Source organism: Pinus tabuliformis, chromosome 7, assembly GCF_031772625.1.
Source record: "Pinus tabuliformis cultivar Carrire ecotype Pingquan chromosome 7, CPIR1, whole genome shotgun sequence".
NCBI classification, from domain to species: domain Eukaryota; kingdom Viridiplantae; phylum Streptophyta; class Pinopsida; order Pinales; family Pinaceae; genus Pinus; species Pinus tabuliformis.
This window is the reverse complement of record NC_142293.1, coordinates 804114229-804121951: the sequence shown is the minus strand read 5'-3', so window position 1 is coordinate 804121951 and position 7723 is coordinate 804114229.

The window sequence follows — 7723 nt, the reverse complement described above, 5'->3', positions numbered from 1 at the left end:
TGATCATCATAGCTTAACTAATTATTTTAAACAGCCCACTCTGAATGTTAGGCAAGCTCGTTGGGTTGATTTCCTAAGCGGATTTGATTTTGAAATTAAGCACTTGAAAGGAAAAGATAACTGTGTCATGGATGCTTTAAGTTGGAAGGTTCACTATATTTATGAGGTATCATTCAACGAAGTGCAAACCACATTTAAGGAGCAGATTAAGGAAGCAGCAAATCAAGACCCGGAATACAAATTTTTATGGCAGCAAGCTAAAATTTTGAATAGCAATGAACAACGGCTGGGATACAAAGTAAATCAAGAAGGTATGCTGATTTATAGAGGAAGAATGTATGTGCCTAACCAGAAAGATATTAAAAAATTAATTTTAGATGAATATCATAAAAATCCTTATGCAAGCCACCCTGGGTACCATAAATTAATTATTGCACTCAGAAAGGAATATTTCTGGCCTGACATGAAGAAAGAGGTGGTTGAATATTTGGCACGTTGTTTGGAATGTGAGCAAGTAAAAGCTGAACACCGTCACCCAACTGGGTTACTACACCCATTGCCTATTCCGGAATGGAAATGGGAAACCATTTCCATGGATTTTATAATAAGGCTGCCTAAAACAAAAAGACAGAATGATTCAATAATGGTAGTAGTTGATAAGTTGAGAAATTCTGTTCACTTTATACTAGTACAATCTACTTATAAGGCAGCTCAAATCGCTAATGTTTTTATGAAAATTGTTTTTAGGTTGCACGGGATACCAAAAATTATAATTTCTGACCGTGATGTAAAATTTACAATAGCCTTTTGGAAAGCTCTGTTTGGGGGTTTAGGCACTCAATTGCATTTCAGTACTGCATACCATCCTTAGATGGATGGACAGATTGAGCGTGTGAATCAAATAGTGGAGGACATGCTGCGAACTTATGTGATGCAACAACCCTCTAAATGGGAGGAGCATATTCATTTAGTAGAATTTGCTTACAATAACAGCTACCATACTTCTCTAAAAATAAGTCCCTTTGAAGTGTTGTACGGACGCAAGTGTAGAACACCCTCAAATTGGGGTGGCCGTGAAGATAAGTTAATGCTAGGACCATATATGCTAGCAGAAATGGAGGAATTGGTTAAAAAGGTGCGAAGCAATTTAAAGGCCGCTCAGGACCAACAAAAAATGTATGTTGATCAGAAAAGGAGTTTCCGGGAATTTCAAGTGGGAGATCATGTGTATGTTCATGTTCGAGCCAAGAAAAGTACACTGCAATGGAATGGATGCGCTAAATTGGCACCCAGATTTTGTGGTCCTTTTCAAATTCTGGCTCGAATTGGGCCAGTGGCTTACCAACTCGCTCTACCCAACCATATTCGTGTGCACAATGTCTTTCATGTTTCCATGTTAAAAAAGTACATATATGATCCTAACCATATAATCAATTGGAGGGATATACAGGTAAGTATAAAATTTAGAATATGGCATGTCGTAAATAGGACAACAACTGATTTTTTTTCTAATTTTTTTTTTTACGAGACCTCACTAATATATTTTTTTTTTCATAGGTTGAACCAGAAGGCGAGTTCTTGGTCGAACCACTGGGTATACTTGATCGGAGAGAAGTAATGCTGTGGAAACGAGTTATCACCCAAGTTAAAGTGCAGTGGCATCACTTTGGGCGCCACTTGGGAAGATGAACAAGTTATGAAGGAGACCTTTCCAAATTTATTTCCAGGAGAAAAACATCGGGACGATGTTCAGTCTTAGGGGGGAAGATGTGATGTCCCCTGTGAATGTAAATATTTTTTTTACTACATTTGAACAAACTGAAACACTATTAAGTTTATACAGTTAATTATTTTTTATTAAAATTACATGGAAAGTAAACTGCCAGAATGATGGCAGTAAGTATTTTTATTAAAGTTACATGAAGAGTGAAATGTCAAATAAAGACATTTTTATATATGATGGGTAGTTAGGATAAGTGGTTACCTAACCCTAACTACTTCTTTGGAGATTTATTCCCAAAGAAGGGATAAAGATGATAGAGGTATCTGAGATCAAGAAGAGAGGAAACTGTGTTGTAAAGACAGGTAGACTAAAGGAGCTAAGTCTACTTGGGACTAGATAGCTTCTTATAGACTATGTCTTAAAGGATAAATCTCGTGGAAGGATTGCTCGGGGGGAGACTCAGGCTGGATAGCGAGGATGGAGTAGCAAGTCTCAAGGTTGGGAGGTTAAATAAGAAATACAAGTCTGCAAATTCACGAACAACAGGAGTATTTAGCAACAGATAGATAAGTACTCTCTTGAATTTAATTAGAGAGATCATTAAAAAGTTATACAGTCAAATAGAGTAGTTGTATGTTCTTTAAAGAAAAATGATTATGTAGAAATTTTTGTTAATGATTAAGGGTTATACACCCAGAAAATTGAAATCAATAAGTCATGATTCCTATGTACAGGGAAAGACATAAATTGTATACATGATATAAAAACTAGTATAAGAAATCACTACTACAATTCAGTGGACTTGTAAGAATTCATAAAACCTGTAGGTCAAATACAATATGAATAAAATATCTTGAAGAAGCACCGAATAGAAAACTTAGGAAAGAATAGTGAAAACCATATGGGGAAAATGCAAAAGAGAAACAGTTTTTTAGAATTCAAAGACATAAACAGGAATAGTCGATCTCGATTATTCATTACATGTAGAATCGATTCAGGGAGATAGTCTACCAAAACTACGACATGGGAGCTGTAAACCAACAATAATGGTAATTACATAATCTAAAAATATGTGTACACATTGCATCAGAAGGTAAACTGTAAGAGACCTACCCTAGGGTCTGCTAACAGAACTAATTTCTTTTGAAATTAAATGCAATAAGAGGCGATAGCTTACTTACTTACAAGACTTTTAAACAAATAAAATTTTGTCATTTACATTCTAATTATCATAACATAAGGTGAATATTTCATTCTAATAAAATTTACAAGAGTAGTCTATGGAGGAATACCTGCACCAGTGGCTGATGGAGATGCCTTTGTCCTGTTGCTCCTGCTGAACGCTCCTCTTGACAGACCCAACTAGATTTACCTCCCAGCCAACTAGGAAATAACCCCTAGCCCAGGAAACCTCCACAGGTTCCCTAGCCCTCTAAGCCCAAGTCCAACCAGATGTAGTGTGTGTGTTCAAGATGAATGATCCAGACCAAGATAACAATACTTCCCTCCTCTCAACAACTCAAGAAGCCTCCACAGGTTCCTAAGGTCTCCAAAAACACAACAAGTCCTCAAATCACAACCAACCCCACAATCATAAGAAAGACCCCAACCTCCCCCTTTTCTCCATTCCCCCTTCCCTTTTGATACCCTCCCTCTCTTCTCCATCTCAACCACCTCTCATTAATGTCATTAACTTCTCATCCATCCTTATAGTTGACTTCTCTTCTCCCAAGTAAAGATGGGAGTACATTTGAAAATGTGACATGAATATAAAATTGGGAAATTAATGGGAGAGGACCATGTCTCCTCTCAAGTAAATATGAAAGTACATTTGGGAGTGTGAGATGAATATATATATTGATAATTAAATGGAGAGGACTATGTCTTCTCCCAAGTAAATGTGAGGGTACATTGGGGAATGTGAGATGTAATTAGATGGAGAGGACTATGTCTTCTCCCTAGTAAATGTGAGGGTACATTTGGGAATGTGAGATGAATATATATATTGATAATGAGTTGGAGAGGACCATGTCTTCTCCCAAGTAAATGTGAGGGTACATTGGGGAATGTGAGATGTAATTAAATGGAGAGGACCATGTCTTATCCCTAGTAAATGTGAGGGTACATTGGGGAATGTGAGATGAATACATATATTATTTGAAATAATGGAAGGAGACCATATACTACCTAAGATTCAATTTGAGAAGGTAAGTTGGGAATTTGAATAATAGAAATCATGAATTTTATATTAGACCAATACTTCTCAATATTTTCAGATAATGTAAACATTAACAAAATTTGTAGGATAAGATTTAAGTGGGGCATTACATACACCCCTCCTTCAGAAAACTTCGCCACATTACTTCCCATCAAGAGTCCCCAATTGATCTATATCCTCCTATCCATCCTGACTTACTTCTGTTCCCAGCCTATCCGTCCTCTGCTACTTTATTAGTGGCAACAACCATACTAACCATTGATAAAACCGACATGGTGGAAGCATCGAATACATCGACCTAACTTCCCCAGTAGGCAACTGGCAATCATCATCACACGTCGAGGGGCACGTGTCCACCACCGTCCTCCCACGATTCCAGGTTTTGGAGGGTACATGATGGGAAATGCCTCCACCCCTCCTGCAGAACTAGGGTCAATACCCTAATACAGACCACACTATAGAGTTGGTTGGACTTGTCATCGAATAATCTAGTCAGGTCGTCTTGCCACCTGTCATTTGCATTTTACTCGTGTCATAAGAGTGCATATCAAGTAGATACCAAATGTAGTAAAATAATGTACATTATACCTTCCTCATGAGATGTCTCGTCCTTCCCTCTTGGCTATCATATAGTTCCTTTCCCCCTGTGGGTTAGCTCTTATTCATGCATTTATATAACAACAAGACATATAATCATCACATTATTAAGTCTAGTATCCATGTGTCAATCTGGGAATTCTCACTAATTCATTCATTTAAATAAATCATATCCACTTGAGCTATATATGAACCAAAATAATTTTGATAAGTTACGCACTAGATAATCCATCACTAAGTGAGTCATACATGTAGTCCATATATCAACCATTTCTATCATCAATATCAAATTTATCAACTGATTCATATAAGTAGTTTTATGTGTCAAACCAAATTCATCAATATTACATAATGTTCATAAATAAATAACATGGAACTGTAAAATAGAACCTTAACATAGGTAGCTATCTAAGTCAAAATAGGCATCACAGATGCTCAAAATGTGAGGAGTAGTCACGACGCATAGTCTCTGCATCCTCCCAGGTAGCAGATCCTGGGCTATACTTGTCCCATTGGACCTTAACTTGGTCCACCATGCGACGTCTGAGCTATCGAACCCTACGGTCCAATATGCATAATGGTTCTACCATTACAGTTCCCATGTCCGAGACCTGCAAGTCCCGCCAATCTAGTTTGTGAGATTCATCAGAAATATAATGTCGTAAAACAGATACATGAAAAACATCATGAGTTTTATGCAAATGGGGTGGCAGTACAAGATGGTAGGCAACTGGTCCAATATTCTCTTTGATCCTAAAAGGTCCTACGAACCGAGGTGACAATTTCGTCCCCTTCCCAAACCAGATGGTGCTTTTGTTGGGCCGGATATAGATAAAAACTTGGTCCCCTATCTCATAATTGCGATCAATCCTATGTGAATCAACATAGCTCTTCTGTCTATCATGTGCTTCCTTTAACCTTTTCCAAACCTACTTTACCTATTCCTCCATTTCTTGAACTAATTCCGAGCCAAATATCACTTGGCCTCCAACTCTCCCCAACTCGACGACGTCCTGCAAGGCCTTCCATATAGGGCTTGATAAGGAGGCATCCCGATCGAATTGTGATAACTGTTATTATAGGCAAACTCTACCAATGGTAAGTACCTTTCCCACTGAGTTTGATTATCCATGACGCACATCCTAGGCATGTCCTCTAGAACCTGATTTACTCTTTCAGTCCGCCCATCTATTTCTAGATGATATGCAGTGCTCAGGTTTAACTGAGTTCCTAGTGCTGACTGCAAACTTGTCCAAAACCTAGATGTAAATCGGGAGTCTCTATCAGAAATGATCTTTGTGGGCAATCCGTGTAGTCGGATAACTTCATTGACAAACACTTGCGCCACATCTGTAACATTGTAAGTGTCCCTTACTGGGATGAAATGGGCACTTTTGGTCAATTTATCAACTATAATCAATATAGCATTGTGCCTCTAGGAAGTGAGTGGCAAACCCACCACAAAATCCATGGAAATTACTTCCCATTTAGATGTAGTGATCTCATGAGGTTGTAGGAGTCCTGCTGAATGGCGATGATTAGCCTTCACTCACTAACATTCAAGACATTTGGCGACAAACTGGACTATGTCATGCTTCATTCCTACCCAAAAGAAGAGTTTCCTTGTGTTTGCGTACATCTTCTTTACCCCAGGATGTGCACAATAGAGTGCTCTATGAGACTCTCTGAGGATGATTTCTCTTATACCCACTTCGTTAGGTACTACATTCTCCCTTGGAATCTCAATAGCCCATCTGATTCAAGGACATATCCTTCAAACTTTGGTTCTATCTGTTTCCCATTCTAGATAGCTAAGATGACTTTTAGATACCAACTATCTTCAAAGAGTTTCTCCAATATTTGCTCCCTTAAATTTACCTTTAAGGATACTAGGGAGAAGGTTTGTGGCCTCCTGCTTAGTGCATCCGCCACTACGTTCTCCTTTCCCATGATGTATGAGATTTCAAAATCATACTCACTCATGAATTCGCTCCATCGGCTTTGTTTGGCGTTCAAATCCCTTTGAGTGAAGAGATGCTTCAGGCTTTGATGATCCGTTCTTAACTCAAATCTTCTCCCAATGAGGTAGTGTCTCCACAGCTTCAAGGCTAACATCACTGTTGCCAATTCTAAGTCATGGGTAGCATATAACTATTCATGCTTCTTCAATTTTCTAGAAGCGTAAGCTATTACTCTGCCTTCTTGCATTAATACTACACCCAATCCTTGCGCCGAAGCATCGATGCAGACAGTGAAGTCTTTTCTCATGTCTAGTACTTGAAGGATCGGTGCACTAGTTAGTAACCTCTTCAGCTCTGTGAATGCAGTGTCACATTCATTTTTCCATTCATACCTAACTCCCTTTCGTTGTAATGTGGTGATGGGTTTTGCAATCCTTGAAAAACCTTCCACAAACCTGCGATAATACCTAGCTAGCCCCATAAAACTACGTACCTCATGGGAATTTTTTGGTACTAGCCAATCCATTATGGCCTTCACCTTTTCCGAGTCAACTGAAATCCCTTCTCCTGAAATGATGTGCCCAAGGTAATGGACTTTCTTCTAAAAGAAGGAACATTTTGACAATTTCCGATACAATTGATTTTCCCTTAAACAAGTCAATACCACCCTTAGGTGCTTTTCATGCTCCTTTTCATTCTTGGAATATATAAGAATGTCATCAAGGAAGACTTGCATGAATTGGTCCAAATACTTCCTGAACACACCATTCATGAGGCTCATGAATACTGCTGGTGCATTGGTTAAACCAAATGGAACAACTATGAACTCATAGTGCCCAAACCGAGTTCAAAATGTAGTTTTTGAGATGTCCTTCTCCTTTATCCTCAATTGGTGGTACCCAGATCGTAGATCGATTTTTGAGAAGATTGTTGCCCCCTTCATTTGATCAAATAAGTCATTTATTCAAGGTATTGGGTACCTATTCTTTATTGTGGCTCTGTTTAAGTCTCTATAATCTATGCATAGCCGCAAGGAACCATCCTTCTTCTTGACAAAAATTACTGGTGCACCCTAAGGGGAAATACTAGGTTTGATCAATCTCAATTCTAAGAGCTCCTTTAACTGCATTTGCAACTCACAAAGCTCTAGAGTTGTCATCCTATAGGGTGTCTTAGATATTGATTCTGCACCTGGTTTCAGATCAATGGTGAAATCAATCTCTC